We start from the raw sequence: 25,309 nt of genomic DNA on the forward strand, positions 1-25,309 counted from the left end.
AGTTAGGCACATACATTGAAAATTTCTTCTAGTCTAGGGATTGCTTTTTCACTTCTTTATGATGCCTTTTCTCATGCAGAAAATTTAAAATTTTAAGAAGTCTAAATTATCAAGTATTTTCTTTATCAGTCCTCATGTGTGTGCCTTTTTAAAGGAATCCTTTCCTAATCAAGTATCATATACATATTCTACTCTCTTTTTCTGAAAAAATTTCTAGTTTTGTGTCTCAAACTTAGTGCTTTCTCTATCAATTCACATGAAAAATTTTATTTTTGTTGATTTAAGGAATCAATTTTACATTCGACCATATGAATAGCAATTCTCAGAACATTATTTTGGATAATCCATAGTTTCATAATAAATTTGTAATGCGACATTTGTTATACAATAAATCAAGGGCTCTTTTTTCTGTGTATATAGACACACTGTTTTAATTACCATATTTACACATTTATATGTATTACTACTATTATATTTATCTAGATCTACCAACTTTTTTCTCCAAAATTCTTTGGCTATTATGGTTCTTTAATATTTTGTATACATTTTAACTTCAGCTTCTAAGATCGTATGAAAAAATCTGAATATTTGGTTGGAATTTTCTTGATATTATGGACATTAAGGGGAAGTTTGTCAATTTTTATCATGTTGAATGTTTTCTTGATTTTTGAGCATCTCTCCATTTATTCAACAGGTTTTTAAAAAGCATCTTTCCATGTGATTTTCCTTTAATATATTTTATTAAGGTTTTGATCATTTATGTGATAATCATTCCTTGATACTTTAGAGTTTCTTTTGCTTTATTAGATTACATTTTTTTTAACAATTACACTTTTAAGATTGAAGATATATTGTTTCATTTTTCTTGTATCTAGTGTATTTTTTTGCAGCTAATATACTACTCTACCATTAGTTTTAATTGTTGCTTAATTCTGTACGAGTAACAGTACCTCAATTTCTTCCTTTCTAACCACATGTCCCCTGCCCACTAACCCAGCCCCTAAATTCTAACCTCCTAATAATTACCTAACTGATAGACTCAATTCAACCTATTTGGTTTAGGAACAAAGTAGAATTATTATGGGTAAGAAGCAGCTAAGGGTTGGCCTATTTCAACGATGCCAAATAACAAATAATTTAAAAGTACATTACATGTAAGAGCTGGCCCAATGGCCTAGTGGTTCAGTTTGCGCACTCTGCTTCAGCAGCCCAGGGTTTGCAGGTCCAGATTCTGGGCACAGAGCTAGCACTGCTTGTCAAGCCACACTGTGGCAGTATCCCACATAAAATAGAGGGAGATTGGCAACAGATGTTAGCTCAGGGCCAATATTCCTCACACACACACACAAAAAAATTAAATAAATAAATAAATAAAATTTTTAAAGTATATTAATTTATGCATACATACACACACAAAATTCCAAAATTCTCACTTTTCTCCTTGTAGTCACATGGGAAGGGTTTCAGTGCTTAAACATTAAGGAAGATATATATTGTGGGTTTTGTCATATATATTTTATTAGGCTAAGTAAGTTACTTTCCGTTCATAGTTTTCAAAGAACTCTTGTTATGATTATGCATCTCTTTTTAATTGAGATTACGAATTGATGTTACCATGTGGTTTTTTTCTTTTATTTGATCTGATAACATGCAGAATAGAGTGAATAGATCCAATAATATGGAGGCATTCTTGAATTCCTAATATATACACACAACTTTGTATATACAATACATAATGAAAACAATATGTAAAGTATAATCTATGTATATAACATATTTTATGATATATTGTAGATAGAATAAACATGTTATATAGAATACACAGTATAAAATATATAATATATAGCATATGATGATTTCCAGCTAATATCCGATGCGAAGTTATTCTACTAATTCTCCCCTACGCTGTTCTTGTTTGGCATTGGGATAGCATATCTATATGAATTGAATTGAGGAACTGTTACAATTTGGATCATGACATTATGTTGTATTGTATTAAGCTAAATGAGAGAGGACTTATTTGTTAATTGGTTCCAAGTAGATTTTATCTTATGATTAGTTGGAACCGATTCATTTTTTATGAATAGAAGTAATTAAAGTGGCATTATAATACAGACAAAGATTGTGTCTAAACAAATAGAACACTGTATTTATTTCCAGGCTTGTGTTGTGTGTGTGTGCATGTGTGTGTTTGTGTGTGTATGAAATTCATACAGGTTGAAGACTAAAGTGTAATTCATGCGGATATACCACTGAACCACTGATTAGAAACTATAATATATATCTGAGGTTTCCTTTATTATCAGTCTGATCCTAATGAATTCTCAGCTTTCAGATAGTATACAGCCAACGAATAATCATTTTCAGTGCTAACAATAACTAAAAACAATTTAGAAAAGTAAACACTTTAAATAAAGATTGATAAATAAGGTACACTTTTGAAGATTTCATGAACCACAAAATAAATCATGGCAGTTTGACAAAACCATCAGTTATCATATGCGGAAAGAGTGGGAAATTCCACTATCATAGAATTATACAAAGTGAGGCATTTTTTATTCTAAAACATTATTAGTTAGTTATTTTTATCGCATAAATAAATTTGGCTAATTGAACTTACATATCACCATAGAGACCAAGATAAAGGAAAAAAATGTTTTTCTTATTACCAACAATATATTCCACTGTCTCAAGAATTTATTACAATATTTATTTGTCTTCAATTTCCATTATGAAGATATTACTTTTTATTTTACTTGTTAAAAATCTTTTTCAGCCTCTGCTTACTATAGTAAATAAAGGCACAGTTGTATTTTATTTGAATAAAGGCACAGTTGTATTTTATTTGATGATTTTTGCTGATGTAGTATTAGTAGCTACATAGTACCTAGTCAAATATATCATCCAAATGTTCCTTTTTTCAATTATCAATTGTCTTCAGTACATCTCTTTTATAGCCATAATATCTATAAATTTATTCTACCATCAAAAGCAATACTTAGTAAGCACCACCGCCAAATGGTGTGGAAAATATAATTTTGTTATTGAAAAAGGCACAATATAAACATTATTTTTTAAAGACCCAAATCTTGATGAATGGAAACATTTTTAAAGTGATACACTTACTGGTTTGCTTGTGTGTTTGTGTGTGTTTTTAATCACAATTTCTCCTTTTTACTCACTTCGGGTATTAACAAACCAAATGCAGATAAATGCATTCTATTTCACAAGACAATAAGTGTCCTAGATATAAACAAACACTGGCCCAAAACATTCTTTCCAATTCTAATCCTACAACTATAATTTATTTTTCTTCAAATGTATGTTCACATATGTGTAGAATCAATTGAAAACTTAAAATCTCATAAAACAGTGTCACAGAACTACACAGTATCTGATTCAGATGAACTGGGTGAAATAGTAAAAGCATTCCAGCCATCATGAAAAAGAACTTTATTTGATAATAATAGTAATAATAATTATTTTAAAATATGAGCAAACACGACAAAACTATTATTATTTTATGCTGGAGCTGACTGCATTTTCTCTACTTAAAATTTTTCCCATGCATGTGGAGAATCCCTTGATCTTTAAAAAATATAAAGTAAACAATAATTAGATAGTTCAATCCCTCAATTTCTGAGAAATAATCTACACGCCTTATTCTACGTTAGAATCAACTGAAAAGCTAGATAAAATGTACGTTCCCCACTCCACAGCTTCTGATTCACCAGTTAGGTATTTTTAACAAACTTTAAAGGTGATTCTAAGGCAAACAGTTGAAGGACACTATCATCATCATCATCGTCTTTATCATCTTGTCTAACATATATCGAATGCTTCCTTCATGATTGTGACTATACAAAGAGTATGCCATTCTTCAATTGATTTGCCTTACAACAATTCTATGGTACATGCTCTATTATTACTGCAGACAATGAGCACATAGAAGTTAACTAGCTTTCCTCAGCCATGTAATAATTAGGAAGATTGGAGCTAAATCCAAGAAGTTTGCTCTCTCCAAAGCTGGTCCCCCTTAACCAATGTCTTTGCAAGAATCATTTACTGGAATACGGATACTATTTCGGAAAAAAAATATATGTGTAGATATTGGTTGGGGTGTATTTCTAACGCAGTGTTTTCTAAATTTTCATATTTTACACTCCTATTAGAAAAAAAACTTAGAGTGAACACTAATATTTGTGTGTGTATTTATACATTAATCATTTACTTCTGCAACTTTTACCACCATATAGATATTTCATAAAACATACTCCAAATTGAAATGCAAAAGAATGAGTTAAAACATAAATATAAATAGAATTTCTCATATTTTCCCACAGTTACATTGCTCTTGTGCATGCCCTGTATCACATAAACACCTATTTGGAGACTCTGTAGTGTGAAAGAGCATGGCATGGCCATTGCGGATATTCCAAGTCTCCTGCCTTATCTGTTTTCTCTCTCTTCAAGAGAACAACTTGTACTGGTTCTCAGATTGACTTTTACTTTAGAACCCTGATCATGCAATAGTAACTTCCTGGCTGCCAAACTATACCTAGAATAGATGGCTATTATAAATAATACAAACTGATAATATATAATAGTGGACAAAGGTATGTCATGAAGTAAAGAATTGTATCAAGTGAACTATATAATTTCCATCTGATTCTTTTTCTTAATTATATTACTTATTTAAATCCTCATTTGATAATATTAAATTAATGCTGAACATAAAGAGAATCTGTATAAAATTTAAAGATTTTTACCACTATAATATGCTGTATGACACTAGTCAAAGTACATCAACGCTCTCAGATTGATTTCTCCAACTGCAAAATGAGATAACATGTCTAAATTCCAGGTGTGTGGTGATAGGTCACATAAAAATAACTGGAACTTTACCTGGAACATATCAAATGTTCAATAAAGGTAGTTATTATAATGCCATAAAAACATGCCATCTATTTAAATATTTATAATCCCAGATTTCTTTGGAAAATTCTAATTAAGCTGTTCCTAGAGTGCATAACAGAATCACAAGTAAGTCCTCATTGCTACAAAAATCAAAAATCAAAGGAGTAAGTGTTAACACGAATGCTGTTAAATCATGCAGGAGCTTCTTCCAAGTCAGGGAAACTGAAAATTGGAAATACCTCCAACAGACTGTCTACAAATGATTTCAGGTTTACACACTCAAGGCTAATGGGTACAGTTTCTATTATGTGAAATATCAGGATTTGATAGAAGACAGCAGTAGAAATGTGCCACAAATACTTATAAGACCTGGTCAGCATCATGGCAAAGTGAGTTGTTCTTTTTGTCTCTCCCCTCTAAGTTAGAACCAGTTGGACATCCATTGACCAAGAAGTACTCCCTGCACAGCTCACCGCAATATCTGAAAGCTCCTGTATCTATACATCTGAGGGTGGGTGGACTGGACGTCCGGAAAGCAGTGGAACTAGACAAACAGCCCCCTCCCCTCCTCCACTGGTGGTGATCCAAAACACAGATCTTCACACTGGCATTCACACCTGAGAACAGAGGCTGCAAGGGCAGACATGGCACTTGCAGCTTAGCCCCAGCCACTCCCGTCAGCAGTGGCAAGTGGTACAAATGTCCTGAGGATTCAAGACACAGAGCAGAGCCAATGACCCAGCCTCCTCCCTTACCCTGGGAGTGGCACTGCTCTTTCCAGCAAGGAGGACAGCATCTGAAATATGGATTTTCCCAGCTGGAGTGGGGCACTTTAACTTGAGGTTTGAAATCACACCAGTACATGCCAGTGACCAGAGGCTGCATGAGCAGCAACAAAATTTCTGGCATAACACCTGCCCTACCCTTAGCAGTGGCAGGTAGAACCTATGACCTGAGGTTTCAGGAACAACAGCAGAATCTGTGACCCAGCCCCCAGTGGCAGCACCCTTGACACCAGCTCTACCAGCAGCGGAGGCTGCATACAAGATGCCAGGACCCCAGCAGCAACAATGACACCCACCAAAGCAGCACACCTGGCATCAGTGCTGCCAGCATGCACAGATAACCTAGGAGCAGCAGCACAGGTGTTGCATGGGGGCAGCAGCATGCAAGCCTGTGGAAAACCCATGGAGAGCCAGTTGGGGAACAAGACCCAGGTGACCTCAGAAGAAGCAGAAGTGCTGGCAGCCTGGTGACCCTCATAGTCAAACCTGAGAGTGAAGTGACATCATAAAGAGCAAGGCACTAGCCATGTCAGAGGCACAGAAGCACAAGGAGGGCACTGTCAAGGCCTCTAGCATACGTAGTGGAGGTTAGAAAGCGCAGGCTCTCAAATAAAACCAGAAGCAGCTCAGAACCAAAGTAACGAAACCCTTACTAAAAGAACAAAAGTGTTTACAACCACAAATGCACTGGAAGAGGATCAACTCATCAGATACCATGAAGAACTACAGTAACACGGCAGAACAGGAAGAAAACGACAAGTCTGCAGAAACCAAACTTGAAGTCACAGAAGATTACAATCTGACAGAGAATTCAAATAGCTGTCATGAAGAAACTCAATGAGTTACAAGAAAACTCAGAAAGACAGTTCAATGACCTCAAGAATAAAATTAATGAAGAAGGAATACCTCACCAAAGAGATTGAAACTCTAGAAAAAAACCAAACAGAAATTCTGGAGATGAAGAACACAATTAATGTGATGAAAAATAAAGCAGAAAGCATTGTTAACAGAGCAGACCATGTGGAAGAGAGAATTAGGGAGCTCAAAGATAGAAATCTAGAAACAATTCAGGTGGAAAAGGAGAGAGAACTAAGACTTTTAAAAAATGAAGAAATTCTATAGGAAATATCCAACTCAATTAGGAAAAGCAACATACGGATAATGAGTATCCCAGAAAAAGGGAGAGAGAAAGGTGCAGATGAGAAATTCCTAAACCTGAGGAAGAAACCGAATATACAAGTACCTGAAGCCAATAGAACTCCTAATTATCACAATGCAAAAAGACCTTCTCCAAGGTACATTTTACTAAGACTGTCAAAAGTCAATGGCAAAGAAAGAACACTGGGGTCAGCCAGAGAGAAGAAAATAACCTACAAAGGAACCCCCAACAGGCTATCACTGGATTTCTTGGCAGAAACTCTACAGTCTGGGAGATAGTGGAATGATTCAAAATAGTGGAATGATTCAAAATATTGAAAGACACAAACTATCAGCCAAGAATACTCTACCCAGCAAAGTTATCCTTCAGATATAAATAAGCAATAATGTTTGTCCCCAGACAAACAGAAGCTGAGGTAATTCATCACCACTAGACTTATGTCATAAGAAACGTTGACAGAAGCCCTCCCACCTGCAAAAACAAGGCAAAGATTTACAAAGCTTTGAGCAAGATGATAAACAGACAGACAGAAGCAGAAAATTGCAACTCTGAGTAGTTGACAAGTCTCATGCAATCAGGAAAGTAGAGTTCCACAGTGAGCTGTGTTTAGTTAGAAAAATCAGTGTTAACAAACGACCATAAAAATAGATATTTTTCCTCACTTGTCACTAAAACAGACCACAACAATCTCAGCAGTCATTTACCTATGACCAGCACTAATGTGTTCCTTAAGTGCCCAGATTTAGTTTCCTATACCATTTGTCAATTAAAAAATACCAAAAAACTGGTACATCTTGGTGAATTGCTGAAAAGAAGGTTTAGGAGTGATTCTCAGGAATTGGAAAAGAGTAGATTGAAGACCGACTAGAAGTTGAGAATTGAGTTCCAAGAGTAGATGAGTCATTCAAAGTAGTTGCTAACAGAGGGAAAGCAGAGGCGTGAGATCTCCGGACTTGGGGTTTAGAGTAAATGAAGGATTTTTGAAAATACGAAATACAGTTTGAGCCCATCTGTAGGACAATTAAATGAGCAATAATAAGCAGAGATGTTATTGCAAAGAAAAAAGCAAAGCACCAATGTAACTACTCAATAAATTCTGTTTATTATTATGAAAAAAATAATATATAAGTAAATAATAATAATATAATTATCATTATTTCCTCAGGCTTCCCTATGACTTGAAAGTTAAAAATAACCTGAGGAAATTCAAATTTATAATCTGTCAGAGTATTCCATGTGTTAAAATGATACTTACTCAAATCAATTTCAAAACTGAAAAAAAGTGAATTCATAAAGAGTTTACTATTACAATATTTACTCACAAAAATTTTGGAGTAAAATTATTATAAATTTTGGATCCTAATATGGAATGGACATTTCAAAGGGCATATTTTAAAAAGTAAATGAGAATATGTTACTATTTTGTGACAAAATATTTTTGAAGAAACACTCCTTTGAAATATGTATTATTTTAGTTTCAAATTGTCTAATATAAAACTCAATGTTTCTTTAGTTTCTCTCACACAAAACACACAGCAAAAAAATCTAGATCACTCATTTTATGCTTTTTCAGAATACTAAGTTAAAACAACTAAATGACTATGCTCAGATTTTTAAAGTTTATTTTGTTGAGTTTATGCAGAGTATGTAGACATGAGAAAACATTCTGAAGATAAAATTTGAAATCAGTTGGACTAGTTTAGCAGAGTGTTTAATGCAATTATTTTACATTTTGGGGATACTATTTTGTGACTTTGCTATTATTTATGAATAAAGAATGACCAAGTAATAACCTACCTTAGTAAATGTAACATTGTAAACATCTCATACAGGAGATTTTTTAAATCCCTTTAACATGAATGGCATGGTTATAGAGTAAATACATCCCTACTCTATAATTTCCAAAATAACAAAATTTGCGTACATCACTTTAATTCCAAGTAAAATGTGTATAGGAAAAATTAAAACAGACATGTTTTTAAAATCCAGAAAACAGTAAAAGTATACCTCAAAGAGATGGGATGGGTTAAAAACATGTAGAAATTTAAGGAAGGAAAACCATTATGAATATAGTTAGTTTGAGATACTAAATGGATTAAAAAAGTAAGATAGGATGTCTTCTTTAAGTTTTTGATCCCCTTGTAATTGATGCCAGAGGATAAGCATGCTTTCTTTTAGTGCTTAAATGTAGAAGCATTTGTTATAATCTAGATGAATGACTGAATGAGCTATTGAGTGAATGAATGTCTCTTTTCTCCTAAAACTTTGAGTTATGTGGACTATGAGCCACTGCAATTTGTCAGTGGGTGGGGAGAGCTGATATATTCTATGGAAAAGGATGACGTTCTTATATGAAATAACTCCTCACCTTATTTTTTTCTAAAAGTGCAACCTTAGAATTACTTCGTTTCATAATATGTAGAAAGAAGTTAATTGATATCTTGCTAAGAGGTATAATATTTAACTTACATACATACAGCCTTAAACATGTATTTCTTGTTCCTTTTCTCCCTACAAAACAAAAGCTCAGTGATATCATTATAAGACAGCATCACAACATCCCATCAAAATTGTATTTGTGAGTTAAGAGTTGTGTGTTTTAAACATTGGTTTAAAAATTCATATGTGTATATATATATATGCACACACACATACATACACACAAAATGGCAACATTGCTTCATATCTTTAAAATAGTTCAAATTTCATAAAAGTAACTTTATTAAATCCACAGTCTATAAAATAAAAGGGCATAAGACTTTAACAAATAATTTCTGTAGTCTTAAAATTATCAAATGAGTACATATATATATATATATATATATAAATTTGAAATAATGTCCAAAGACAAATATATAGACACATATATATGTATGTGTGTATGCAAACGTATATGCTTATTTGTTATTAACCAATAAATTTGGAGTCAAATCTTGATATGCCTATAGAATTGGTGTATTCTATAGACATTGAATAAAAGACAAAAAATAAATAACCAAAAAGAAAACAATGACTTACATGGCCCCAAAGACAAAAGTATTATTTAGAAGGAGAGGATTTATATCCAACTGAAATTTGATGTTATGGTCCCTTATTTGTTTCATGTAACACTTTAGGAAAGGGTTATATTTTACTTTCATGAATTCAAGAGCAATTTCAAGAAGTATTTGCTTAATGGCAAAGAACAATACCGTTAAAAACTCAAACAAAAAATGCTTCTATATCCTTCTCTCTTTATCTTTTTCAGTGTTTTAGTTCTACTTTATATTTGTCTCTGAATTTGGTGGTCTCATCTCTTTATCAAAGGAAGTCATAGATTCTTGACTAGAGACTTTTAAGGATAAAATAGACCACAAACTCTCAGGAATAATTTAGCTATAATCCAACTTAAAGGCAGAAAAACGGTGACAGTTTCCTTTCCTATCATTTATGTGTAATTTGTTCATTTCCACAGGAATGACATTTCTAAATTTTGCGCTTAGAGAAAATTACCTAGGTTATTTTAAGCCATAATTGATGGGCCAAAATTATTCCTACTTTAATATACTATCCTGCAAATTTATCAAGTTCATTTATCATGTAAGTTCTAAGAATGAAGGAACAGATCAAATGTGGATGTACTGATCCCTTATGTTGATAACTGTCCTATAATAACATTTCAAATTTGACTTCACATGCCAAAGCAGAGTCTCTGAAAATTATATACTTTGCTTTAATTTTAAGACATTCTTTGATGATTTTGAATATCTTTCATTGAGTAATTAATGTGACAAATTTCTGTCAAAAATATTTCTGCTTTACTAATTCTAGAGCAGTTTTTGGTTTTTAAAGTGAGACAAGAATTCTATTACTGGGTCATATCAGGATCTTCAAGAGGGAATGCATCATTTCAAAAAGAAATCGATCTGTTGTGAGTTGTGAAAAGGCAGGTTTTAGAGCATTTTAGCTGGATTCTCTCGATTGGGTGGCGGCGATGAGAGTTGGTAACAAACTCTCTAATCGTATTTTTTTTTTTTAAAAAAAAGTGTCAAACATCTTTCTGGTCACTTTGGCAGAAGTAACTCATTTCTCAAATCTGTGAGCTGCCAGTAGCATTGCTAGTAAGAAACAATTCATATGAGGCTACTAAGTTCCATATTTGTTTGTTTCACCCTCAATCTGTTATGCCAAAGCAAAGATACGGGCACTGGAAAATCCTGGATATAAAAGGAAATTGTCATGACAACAAAATACAAAAGTCCCATTTTTTCAGATTCATCAGCATGGTTCTCAAACATTAGGTCAGTGGCAATATATCCCTCTAAAGAAAGATAGATGAAAAGATCAATATGTCTTTTAGACCATGTAACACATTTGTTCCTATTGCATTACTACTCAATAACATGTTAAATACCACTCTGTAACACTTTAAATATGACATAATATTTAAAAGGTACATGTTAAGAGTGTAAGTTGCAAAAAATTCAGTATAAATTTATATCTAGTTATAAATTATCATTTATCAAATTTTATGTATATTATGGTGAATTCCTGAACTAGGGGTCAGGTTTCTTACGAATGCATGGGAGGCATTTGTGCCCATCACATCACAGCATCCTCAACTTATGATGACTGAATTGATTTAATTTAAAAAAAGGCACATTTCCTGGGGATAAGTAACTTGGAAAGATTCCAAAGGGGAAAACAAAACAAAAATACAAGAGGATAATATACGTCTTAAGACTTCTACAAATTGTGTGTGTGTGTTTAGCCAAAAAGTATAAGTGCACAAGTAAAGAACTACTAAATTGAGACTGTAAAATTCAAGTATAATTTACATAACGATCTGATAGATTTCAGTCATTGTTAAAAAGCCGTGGTAAAGTAGAAAACACATAAAAAGGATAAGAGAGCAGATGACTTCTACATTTCATAAACTGGTTATTTAAAAAAATGAATAATTCTAGTCTTTTAATATTGTAATGTTTAGTCCTTTTTTGAAGCACTTTTATTGGTTTCAAAATTTGGTAAACAGAAATATTCACGTTCTATTGCAATTTAAATATTTTCAAATTAAAAATTATAAGTATGTATAATTGCATACTTGTGATACTTAGACACCTAAAGTATTTAGAATTTGGAATAAAGAATATTATAGAAATGTATATTACTTTATTACATTACTTTTTATTGCAAATACATCCAAAATATATATATTACTAAATTTGCAAATATTTCACAAAATATCTTCTCTATAGATATAATTCAAAAAATGAATTCATAAAGTTAAAGTATAAATTTATATAATCTAAAGAAAGCATATGCCATTCTATTTAGATATTTTTGTTGCTAATCTCTTTACATATTTTTTAATGTTAGTTACAGATTTACTGAATCCCTTTGACAAACATACATTGAAAAATTTTGTTAAAATTAGTAACCCAATTAAAATTATATGTAACATTTCAGAATTGAAACAAAATTAAGTATCTTTCACATTTTGCATTTTCTTAATTGACACTTTTGTGTCTTGCATATTTGCCAAATTAGCCTTTTTATTATATGTAATAGATATAATATATTGCAAATTAATATGTGCACGTTTGAATGCATATGTGTTCATAATATGCTCAATAGTTTACTAGCTCAATTAGTGTTATTATTATAACATCCTTATTCTTAATTAAGCTTTTTCACTTTAACAATTTTCAAATCTCAATGGAAACTTTGATAGCCAGAAAAACTTGACAAAGAGGAAGCAAATGTAATAATCATATGCCAACTTTGATAATAGATTTGTCCTTCAGAGAAACATTTAGTTTTATTCAGCTATGCAGAAAGCTCCATACTGAATATATTTACTAAGAAACAAATAACTTATTATATTAAAAATAAATATTTTTCTCACCTCTTTAAGATTGACACCTTTATTGTTCAGAGCATCTGATAGTACAGAGCTAAACACGTGATGAATCGAAAAACAAAATCCTGGGGAAAGAAAAAGACGCAGTAGTGATACATTCCTGCCGTTAAAACTGAACGTTTTAAATGTCCTAGATATCGGCAACTTTTCTTTTCCTCAATCTGAATTGTACAGATGGTGAATTGTTCTCACAAATATCTGTTTTAGAGAAAGTTCAATATACATGCCATAGTTTAAAAATTTGGGGAATGTCTTCCTTATGAAGTGCGAACTAGAAAAGAGCTGTTCAAGAACTTTTTGACCTTACATTCATTGAGATAATTTATATATAATTCGATATATGCCTGATTATCACATTCTTACCTGTGTATCTTCAAATTTTAGGAGTTCTGCAGAAACTGAAATTCAAAATTCATGTTAAACACATGAGGAACAGGAGGAGAGATTGTTCTTATTTCCTTCACAGTCTTCTCGTGAAAGCTCACAGGGGCCACACTGCTCTGAGTTACAGAAGCTTGCGCTCTTAGTACCACGACACTCAGTATGTCACTGCTTGCTGGATGCTATTTTGGGTTCTCTGAGTAGAGCCCCGAACACTGAGCCTTTTGTGCAAAATATCATAAGGGCACTCTGAGGTTCATTCACAGTCTGGGATTAAAATGCAGACAGCTCCAGCAAGTAGTAGGAGCTGATTATCTTTTCTTTTTCTTTTTCCTAACAACGAACAAAAAGAAAATAAAGTACTTTTGGCTTTGGGGTGATAAGAAGGGAATTCAACTTATGTAAGAGAATTCTGCAAGTGGAAAGGACATGCCCTCTGCTTGGAGATTAGCTGATGAAACAAATAATCAGTTTAAAGCAGGCACAAAAGCTACTAAAAAGAGCAGCACTTTCTGCCATGTGTCTATGCCTTCTGGCTGCTTCTTAATTCAGTCTTTCTCCTTAGGAATCAAGTAAAATAATGAAAGAAAGGGTAATGTCTAAATTATATTCCTTTTCTTTGATTTATTACCTAAATATGCTTATTTTATTAAATTAATAATTAGGTTTTGTTATAAATAGTTGTTGTTTAATATGAACTATATCAAGCTCTATGCTGTTTACTCAACCTGTTTTTAGTTAAAAATCATTTTTGAACCAAATCAGAGAGAGGTTAAAATAATGTCAAGGGTGTTGAAAACTATGATTGATGTCTATAAAACTTAATATTTTTAAGGTTTACACATGCAATTATTGTGAGGAGACAGCCTCAACTTTCAGAAATATACCTGAGTTCCACAACATTGGGACTATATGCATGTTCATTGCTTTTTTATCATAACAAGGGAAGGATGGTAGGAGAGGGATTATAACTAATGCTGGTGAGAACCAAGTAGATTATGTGATGTCTGAATCATGCTTACTTCATTTTTGAATTCATAAAACCAAATTTTATTAGTTACCATTGGCTAAATAAATGTTAGATGCCTCTGTACCATGCAACAAAATCAACAAAAATAAGCTTTGTCCCGTAAGCTTTTTTTAAATCACAGTAAGAACACTTGACATGAGATCTACCCTCAACAAATTTTGAAGTGCACATACCATATTGTCAACTATAGGCACTACATCATGCAGCCGATCTCTAGAATTTATTAATCTTGCGTAATAAAAACTTTATACCTATTTTTCAACAACTCCCATTTCTCCAACCCCCCAGGCTCTGTCAACCACCATTCTACTCTTTGCTTCTATGAGTTTGACTAATTTACATACCTCATCTAAATGGCATCATGTAGATTTTATCCTTCTGTGAATGACTGACTTCTCTTACACAATGTTCTCTAGATTCATCCATGTTCTAGTGTTTATGTAGGAATCTAACATTTTATGGGATATTGTTTCCTGCCTTGATACAATATCCAGCTCCACTTTGGATTTCAATTACACTTTTTCAACCTGAGAGTGCTTGTTCAACATAATGTCCCAAGGACTTATTTTATGCCATAAGGGAGCAAGCATGGGTCAGCATTTGCTGTACTGATTAGTTGATATAGTACCACTAACAGGACAGTCAGGATGGTAGAAACTACACTGAGACAGGATGAGATTTTCTCAAGAATATACAGTTTGGAACTATATATTGTACATAGAATACCATTAACAGCAACTGTGATTTCATTAAATGGAAGATCTGTTATAAAACACCTATGGACAGTGTTCAGCTAGATTTGATTTTGATGTAGGCACAAAGTACCTTAAGTTACTTAAGAAATGTTTGTCCTTCCTAGAGGAGGAGAGGTGATAACAGAAGATAGGCTGGAACCCAGCAAACCTTTCTGTCTGTGCCACAATCCAGAGGGTAGGCTTGGCTGGACTGATGAGACTAGTCACCAAACAAGCTTAGAGATTGCTTCCACTGCATTTTTCTCATATCAGGAGAAAAGCACATGAAGTCTTTTCCAGGTATGGGAAGCAAAAGAAATTTTGAATAGTGAATGGAACATGACTGCATAAGAATGGAAGATCTCAGAATTAAGTACACCACTATCCACTGGAGAGTCAAAGCCATTACAATAAGACTTATTGGGAATCTTCACATCATAGAATAAAAGTAGGGGAAAGTGGACAATTCCTGAGACACAGATGCTGTTTCATAACTACACAGAAACATTCTGGTAAACAATCGTCAGCTTTCACATGCAATCTCGGGGAATTCTACAAATGTCATCTGCCAGCAGGCAGAGGAACAGCGCTTGAAGTTTCAGAATCATTCAAACAAGGATTATATTAAGTTAATCTAAATAGAGATTTGAATTAAAATATTATAATTCATCAACGCTCTGAAGAGCCACCGATTTCTTTGTTTAAACCAGATAATTAAGGAATGTAAATCTACTGACTAGCTGAAGACTGGACCAGCTAATGAAGCTCAGATCTGACAGCAGACAGAAGAGGAAAGCCAAATTTTATTCAGGTTCTGACCCACATCTTGAAGATCAATCTTTAATCAGAAAGTTAAGGCCCATCTGGTTCACAGCATAGGCTACCTGACTGCTTTCAATTTGGCGGTTAGGCTGAAGCTGACCAGTTGTGGTCAGGATGGTAGAATTTACAGTCTACGTCCTCAGCCCCACGGCCTTGGAGCACACTAGTTCTCAAATGAAAATTATATCCATGAATGGTTTTGAAAAAAACTCATGATATATTAAGATAGAAAAATTTGAAGATGTATTAACTGCATCATAACATTGTATCAATTAGGATCCTTTTGGCTGCCATAGACAAAACAAAACGAAACTAAAAAACAGCTTAAACGATGAAGAAATGTGACCCATACATAGAGAGACAAAGTACTTGATCCAATCCTTCACATTGCAGTTGTCCAAGTTCATTTGTTTTCTTCTTGTGCTTAAAGCAATTTTTTCCTAGGAGTTCCTAAAGCACTCCATTTTTGTCTTATTGACTAAAATAATTATTTGTCTGTATCTGAACAAATTATACCAAAGAGGAAAGCTTAGACACATTAAGCCATTCCTACACCTGGGAGTAAAAAGTACTTGGTGGAGAAATAGATTAATTTCACCAAATCTGGGTGGGGTAGTTGAAACTCGTTGGCAACTAGCAGTATTCATTATAGACATGTGTGTAAAATACCTCTTTAAAAAGAGGAAAATAAAAATAATAGTTTTCTCTATGGATGATCCCTAGTTGTTATTCTTTTCTAATAGTCCAATTTGCTGTATTTTCTTTTTTTAAGACTGAACATATATCACAATGATAAGTAGGAGAAAATCAAATGCACAGTGATAAAATCAACAATAAACAAAACTCTAGTTAATCCATATACTTCAAGCAACAGCAAATTGTTTTTTGTCAAATTTAGTAAAACTTGGCTCCTGGTAAAGAGACATTCTATTGAATATGGCCACATTCTGTATGGTCTTAGAAGATATACCTTTTAAATTCTAGTTGCAGCAGCCATTGGTTTGATATAATTAAAATTTACCTTTTCATATATATCCATATTTTCTTTTCTTTTTTTTACGTTTTGTTTTGTTACTATTTTCTTCTGTGAGCAGCCCTTGCTCTAGCTCTCTGCATCCAAGCAATAATCCTGTTTGATTAAACTACAATATAAACTCCACCACAGAGGAAATTGGCAGTTAATAAATGCATAAATAACAGAAGTCCTTATTCTAAAAAACATAAGTATATTAGTAATTGGTGATACATAAGCAAATTATTTAAAATATTGGAATTCAGAAATAAAACCCCAGAAATGTAGGATTTTCACCCTTCAGCCCTACTTCTCAATCTATCAGTCAACCATCTATCATTTTTACCTTTGCAAAACATTGTGTTAGAGGTTATCGTTATACAAAGACATATAAGACTGTGACCAACCATTTCTTGAAAATGAAAAGCACAAATGATTTTTAAGCATCAAACAGGGTAAAATAAAAATAAAAGTCCAATGGAATCAGTTGGGAAAGGAGGAAGGTCAACCTCCACTGAATATATGATGAAATGTGAAATATGTGTTATTAATCAAGAGCTGATCATGGGAGAATCTGAGAACATAACACCTTTTGTGCAGACTGAGCTGTGTGCTAAAATTAGATTTCCTGTATATTGCTTAAGTTCCCTGAAAAATAGTGGTATCTCTAAGACATTTCTGCATTTTATGAAAGATTTTTCATGTATCTATAAAAAAGAAAAATCCTGCTTCAATGGTATATATTTTAATTAATGAAAACTAATTGAAAATTACTAATATTTTAGCAGTAAACAACAATCCTTCTCAACATCAGGATCTTCAAACTAGAGAAGCATGTGCCAAATCCACCCCACCTTCTGGTTTATAAAAACAGCTTTATCAGAACTTGGTCCTTCTTTGTTTATATCTTGTCCAAATAACCTGTGGCTGCTTTTGTGTTACAAGGGCAGAGTTTACTAGTTCCAGCAAAGACTCTTGACCTACAAAACTGAAATATTTATTACCTAGACATTTACAGGAAAAGTTTACCAACTCTTACTTTATATTCATGTGATATAATGACTTTTAATTAATACTTATAGCATAAATTACTTGAAAATTAAATTACTTATATATTATCAATAGAAAAACACATGTATAAACACACACATAAATACACAAAAATCTACACAGCAGAAATCAGCTTATTCTACGTTATCTCATCAGTCAGTGGGTCAATGACTTAATATGGTTGAATAAAATATTAGTTTTTTTAAAAGATAGCTTAAATATTTTATAATTACTTAAATATATACCTGAAGGTTAATTTAATGTATATATATATTGGTGTAGGATGTCAAGGCATTTTCTTTGAGATATTATCCTCAAAGTATCTCTGCATATTTTTCCATAAAACACATTCATTGCGTGTCTGTGTTTTCCAGTTTTCATCTTAAGAATGAAGAAAGAATTTAAAAAACGTGAAGATATAGGTGCAAAATCCTTTTTTAATAGACTAATTTTTAGAGATGTTTTTGATTCATAGAAAAATTCAGCAGAAAGTCCAGATAGTTCCCATATTCCTGCTGCATGCATGGCCTCTCCCACTATCAACATCCCCCACAAGAGTGGATGTTTGTTATAATCCATGAACCTACATTTACACATCATTATCACCTAGAGTCCACAGTTTGTTGAAGCTGACTCTTGGTGTTGCACAGTCTATGAATTTCAGCAAATGTATAATGACATGTATCCACCATTATAGTATCATACAAAGTGGTTCGCCTGCCCTAAAAATTCTCAGTGCTCTGCCTTTTCACCCCTTTCTCCCCCTCAACCCCTGACAGCCACTGATCTTTTTACTGTCTCTACAGTTTTATCTTTTCCATAATGTCGTATCCTTCTAATCACTCAGTATGTAGCCTTTTCAGATTTCCCTCTTTCACATTTCATGGAGGTGTTTGATTTAGTTCTGAATCCATTAAAGTCTTTGAGAAAGGATAATTTGCCTACATCTGAATTTTAAGAAAGGGATTTTGGCAAAGGAGTGATGTTCAAGAGCGAAGGCAGGATATCCCATTATGAGTCTGTTGTAGTAATTATCACACAAAATGGGTAAAACAAAAACGTACGGGTTAAGACAGTGGTTAAGGAAGATGAAAATGACTTGCTAAGATACTTATTATTTAGGCCTTTCAAGATTTGCTGACTAATTGTAGGTAAATGAGAGGGAGAAGTAGAATGTTTTTCCACTAGTTTCTGGATTGGCCAATTGTGAAAAGAGTAACATAATTCAAAAGGAAATGGAATGAAGTAGGACAGTAGAGGACAATAAATTTTGGATATGGAAAGAGAAGAAAAGAAAACAAAACAGACAGGGAAAGAAAGGACTATAGAATATCTCTTTTTCCTTCCTAATATTAATTATATTTTCTCTCTCTCTCTCTTTCATCATAGATATAAATTTATCAGTTTTACCAATCTTAAAAAAAACAGCTTTTGTTTTCATTGATTTTCCCTGTTTCTATTCCATTGATTTTCATTCTGATCCTTATTATTTACTGTTCTCTACTTACTTTGGGTTTGGTTTGCCGTTTTTTTGGAGGGGAGCTTCTTAAAAGGGCCATTTACATCATTAATTTTAGACCTTCATTCTTTTTCAATATGAATATTCAAAGCAAAATAAATTTTCCTGTAAGCTCTGCTGTGGCAGTTTCCCACACATTTGGACATGATTTTCATCATCGTTCATTTCAAAATATTTTCCAATGCGTTGTACCAAATGAATTTTAAACGTTTACATCACTACACTCACACACACACACACACACACACACACGCATGCACACACAGGTTTAAATAACTTATGTATAAACAATAACAAAACTGAACACACACATATAGTTTTCTACTCTATGCATATATCCTAATTTTAGAATTTATCATTGGTATCTGCAGGAAATTTTGCCAAACCATTTAATCTTGGATTAAATTATTGGAAGCCTGGCACTTGAAACTTGCCTATATTTATATAGTAAATGATACAAGCCTACAGATGGGGAAAATATAAACTCATATTCATTTTACCTCAACTGCTCTTACATGTTCCTTCCATATAATTTTCTTAACTAACCCTCATAACACCCCCATTAGGTAGATATTTTTCCCGTCTGAGGGTTGTGGATAGACTGCATGTTGGAGAGACTAAGCAACTCCATCGAAGCTGCACAGAGAGTAGATGAGAGATCAGAATCCAGCCTCAGGGAGTATGAGATAGGTGCCTTAATCTTGATGTACTACCTTTGGAGATTTTGTGGGGGCTGGTGGATTGAGGAGTTAGAAATGTGCATAAGTAGGCAAGAGTGAATGCAACAGACACAGGTGGTTTGCTTGCAAATGATTCTCTTTACTAAATTATCAGACGGAAGATAAATCTGGATACGGATATTAATAACATAAGTAAATTTTGGAATACTAATATCAATAATGATAATAAGTACCATTTACATAGATTTGCAACTAGTTTTGTTGCTTTAGACACAGTCTCCCACTAATCTAGGGACCGTTAGAGCTAAACTACTATGGCGTATAGTGTGTCAGCTTGTGTACTGAACACATTGAGCGCTTTCACATTAACATTCTTTGAATAGAGCCCTCTGGGGCGTGTATCGTGAAAGATCTGTATAGCGCTATGCTGTCAAATTCCAACTCCAGCCTTTAACATAAACACCCAAAGGTGATTCTAATTATTTTGTAACATTTTCCTCTAAAAAAACACATCATATGTGGTTATTTTGAAAGATTAGTTTATTTGCTAAAACAAAATCAGAAAACAAAAAAGAATAGATAAAGACACTGCAATTACAGTATGTAAAATATTTCCAAAGAGACTCAAAACCACAGTCCCTTTTGTCAGGCCTAGAGATTAAAAGGCGTGGACAGGTGGCTAAGCGTAGGTATTGTATGACAGTATCAAAGCAGTGACAGCTCTTCAACTCATAAAATTTTCATTTTCCTTCCTCAAAAACAATGATTTTGTTAGAATAATGAAAAGCATTGACCAAGTGTTCACAATGGCTCATTTGCCCTCTATTTTGTCTTGACCAAACTTCAGTCGGACTTCTCTCCTACCTACGAGGCCCTGACTCTGCTTGCCCCTAAAGCTAGAAAGCGGAGCATACCCTCTCCTCAGCTTCTCCTGAAAGCTGGCTGAGCGCAGCAGGGTGCTTTTGCCGTCAGACCTCTCTGGTTGTTACCCCTTGGCTGGCTAGCTTCCCCTGAAAAGTATCTCCTAATCTTTACTTATCCCTTCTTACTCAATTGTTTCTTTTAAAGGGCTTTTTCTACTTGATTTTGAGACAGTGGCATATTCTGAAATTAGAGCACGCTTCCTACTACAATAGTCTTACTTCTGAATAATGTCTCTTCTAACGTAAGTGTGGGATTGTTTTTAACTTGACAATATAAATCCTAGTTCTAGCCTTTCTGGCATAAGAATATGAGCATACCATCTGGCCCAAGTCTCGTCCATTAGCAGATGCCATTGGTTTTCTTTCTCTTTTTTGAGCATTTCCCTAGATTTTAAAATAATCTCATCAAGCTCATCACTGCGTTGTATATTCTCAGCTTTCAAACAGAACAAAAACTTCTTTTCCTAAAGATAAATAAACTCATTCACTTTTGCATTACTCCTCCCCGGAGCATTTGTATTTTTACAGTGGACTACAAAAACAGAACGCTAGAAGTGGAGAGGATACGCTGAGATAGGAAAGCATCCTCAGCTCTTCCAAATATAGCAAAGGATAACAAACTGCTGTAATTAATTGCAAATATTGGTAAAAACAGTGAAAAAACAATGTCCTAAAAGTAAAAAAAAAAAAAAATTGAGTGGAGGAGGAACAGAAAGCAATATTTTTCCTAATTAATTCTGAAAGGAAAATTCTCAATATTCTTGTAAATACAAAAGGAGTGAGAACCCTAAATATGGCAGCAATAGCCCTTAGTTTCAGAATTTCTTCTAATTCACATTAAGAAAGCAAACAAAATTTTAAGACATGAAAATACTCTATGATGCTATGATGATAGATATATGTCGTTATACCTTTGTCCACACCCATCGAATGCACATCACCAAGAGTGAACCCTAAGGTGAACGATGGCTTTGGGCAATTATGATGTGTCCATGTAGGTTTATCGATTTTAACAAATGCACCACTCTGCTGGGGGATGTTGCTAACAGGAGAGGCTGTGTATGTGTGGGGGCAAGAGGTATATACGTCTACCTTCCTCTCAATTTTGCTGTGAACCTAAAACTGCTATAATAAAATAGTCTTGAAAAAAAAGAAAGCAAACAAAAAGTCTCAATGTCACTGATCAAAACATAGCACTATGTCACTAATCTTGATGAGATAAGCATTCAGTGTCACTGACTGATGGAGAGTACACATACCTGGATCGTTAGAAGTGCTTTTATGTGTAAGTCGAACTGTCACACCTGAGAATAAAAAGACAAGAAGGCCACCAATTTGCTTATTATGACAACCAAAAACAACTATTCTATTTTGAATTAAAAAGTTAAAAGAAGGGAGGCCAGCCCCATCTGTGGCTGAGTGGTTGAGTTCCCATGCTCCGCTTCGGCAGCCCAGGGTTTCGCTGGTTCAGATCCTGGGCGTGGACACAGCACTGCTCGTCAGGCCACACTGAGGTGGCATCCCACATGCCACAACTAGAAGAACCCACAACTAAAATATACAACTATGTACTGGGGGTATTTGGGGAGAAAAAGTAGAAAAAAACAAAAGAAGATTGGCAACAGTTGTTAGCTCAGGTGCCAATCTTTAGAAAAAAAAAAACGTTAAAAGAAGGACCATATGCTAACAAAAGACTTTTCAATATGGTGATACTAAATATTACTATTTATAATGTTTTTCTCTGCACAAAGCTTGCTTCCTCTGAACTGATCTGTTCGTTTAACAATTTATATACTCAACTTCATATTTGATTTTTGGGTTGATTGAGGACATATGGAGGAACTCTATGGTTATTTTACCTCAAGTTATTTTTCTTCTTTTTTTTAAAGATTGGCACCTGAGCTAACAACTGTTGCCAATCTTCTTTTCTTTTATTCTGCTTTATCTCCCCAACCCCCCTCCCCCCATACATAGTTGTATATCTTAGTTGCAGGTCCTTCTAGTTGTGGGATGTGGGACGCCACCTCAACATGGCCTGACGAGCAGTGCCATGTCCGTGCCCAGGATCCGAACCCTGGGCTGCTGGAGCGGAATGGGCGAACTTATACCTCAAGTTATTTTTTAAGTTCTTGCATTATTCACACAATACAATTTGGCGAGGCAAATATAGAAAGAAACATAAAAATGAATGAAATATTCTCTTATAAAGCACAAAAGACACTCTTATAGATAGGTATGTTAACCTCTCAATACTTTGTTTTCTTAGTGGAGGTAAGTTTTGATGTTGTGATGACCGGCCTCACAGATTCAGCTCCGTTGGGAAAATAATGGAAGCTTTTAACCAAGGCACCAGAGGGTTATCTTTAGGACATCCCATAGAATATGCTAACTCACACAAATTCTGTCCTACTTATAAACGTTACAGCATTTCCAATTTACTAGGACACGGCTGAGAAACTCACGGGAAACAGTAATGAAATGGATTTCAGTTGTCAATCAACTAAGTAATTCAATGTAAAATCCAAATATATTGAAATTATAGGTTCTATTTTATACCTGAAGCATATGGTTCTTCTTTTTTTCCTTATATTAAAGCTGTGGATTTTAGTCTATAACTAACTACAGGGAGAACATACATGTATGGATCAGAAATATTTTTTTGCGCCAGTAGTAAACATTCATGTTTGGACATTGGCTTTCATGTTGATGGCCACATCTCCCACGCCTAGTGTCAGACTAAAGAATTTCGTACTAACAAATACTGTTCTTTCTCTGAGAATTGTGAGCAGCTTCTATCCAGTTGCACCTCCACCTAAACCATCATGGTCTCCTTCCCACCAAAGCTAGGAACTAAGGTGTACAGACATAGTTTCATGAGCATGTGACCTGTGCAGTCCCATATGGGGCCTTTTCTTAGAAGGCTCACCAACCAGTTGCCCTGAGGAACTCAAGGGTGGGTATGGTAGCATTTAATAGTTTTTTTTTCCTTTCGTTATGTTAAGGAGACGCAATCAACCACCTTGAACCAGACCAAGCCTCATCACAAGAGCTAAGCCTATGACCTTTGTCTTATTTTTAACACTAAGATCTTTCCAGGAGGAGCTCAGGCCTTATCACCATAAGCTGCAGTATACGTGGAAGCATGTTTTCAAACTGGGCCTGCACAAGCAAATACCCACCTCTCCTTTTGGAATATTCACTCCCCTTCTGAAATAAAATGTCCTTGTTTCCCTTTGTTCAGGGACACCATGACTTTAGAAATGATTCCGCATGGTCTCCTATTTGCCACAAATATACTTTACTTTGCAAGACAACTACTTCTGATGGAGAGTCTGATTTAACTCTCCCGGCGGCAAATCCACTTTGGTTCAGTAACAGAAGGACGTCACATTTGGTGTGACGCTCTGCTGTAGCCATCTTTAAATTCTTAATAATCTTTGAACAAAAGGTCCAATATTTTCATTTTTCACTGGGTCCCACAAATTATGTAACTCCTCCTGAAGGTATTAGATTATTTTTACTAATGATAATTCTGATATATTCACTCTCTTGCTCAAAAATTTTCATTGCATTCCATTCATGTTTAGAAAATCCTAAACAAAAATATACTCTGAAATTCAATGCTACCTTTGCAACTTCTATACATACCACATTGCAATTGCCCAATGGGCTCCTGGAAGTGGCAATAAAAGCCTCGCATTTTCCAACATTCTGTTTTTATTCATACTGTTACCTGTCTGCAATGCTTTTTATCCCATTTCTATGCGTCCAAATCTGCCAAATACACTCCTAAATGACACCTCCTTGTGGTACCCTCACCTTATCCCCACGCTGAAGGGCAATCTCCCTGTTCCTAATTCTCCAACACTGTTTCTGCACAGGAACTGTTGCATGTCGAGCTCTGCATTGCATTAAAATATCTATTAGTAACTGTATTTAACATTAGACTCTGTTAAATATAGGAGGTTTTAATTTTTGATCTCACACAGCTCTCTTAAGCAGCTCTCCTCCAAGCATTGAGTCAAGAATCCAGGCTGATTCCATCTTGCATCTCTGCTTTTTGGAAAATTTCAATGACTTAAGTTTGTAGCAGAAGATAAAGAGAAAATGGATGGTTTTGCTGAATGTTTTTTTAAGGTCAAGGCCTGGAAGTGGCTCATAGCGCTTTCCCTCACAATTCATTGGTCAGTAGTCGGTTACTCGGCGCCAACAAAGTTGCAGGAGAGGCTGGGATATGTACCTTCTCTTTCTTCCTGGGAAGAGGAAATGACGTGGTTAACGCATCCACACTAACCTCTGCCAAACCTGAAGAGAGAGACTATGTCTAATTTCTATTCTTCGATAACATGTCAGCCAAATCTTTGGATTATAGGATTTACACCACTATTTGTTGAG

At 34.2% G+C, this 25,309-nt stretch overlaps 1 protein-coding gene across 2 annotated transcripts in view; it reads right to left on the bottom strand.

Moving 5' to 3' along the window:
• CDH19 (cadherin 19) overlaps positions 1-13,395 on the bottom strand; it is a 102,779-nt gene extending 89,384 nt beyond the window's left edge. For both annotated transcript variants that reach the window (XR_011441598.1, XM_001491652.6), the window contains exons 1-2: positions 13,127-13,395; positions 12,749-12,828 (exon numbers count right to left, since the gene is read on the bottom strand). The gene's annotated coding sequence lies outside the window, so the exon portion shown is untranslated. The remainder of the gene's footprint in view (positions 1-12,748; positions 12,829-13,126) is intronic.
• Positions 13,396-25,309: the final 11,914 nt, after the last annotated feature.

Source organism: Equus caballus, chromosome 8, assembly GCF_041296265.1.
Source record: "Equus caballus isolate H_3958 breed thoroughbred chromosome 8, TB-T2T, whole genome shotgun sequence".
NCBI classification, from domain to species: domain Eukaryota; kingdom Metazoa; phylum Chordata; class Mammalia; order Perissodactyla; family Equidae; genus Equus; species Equus caballus.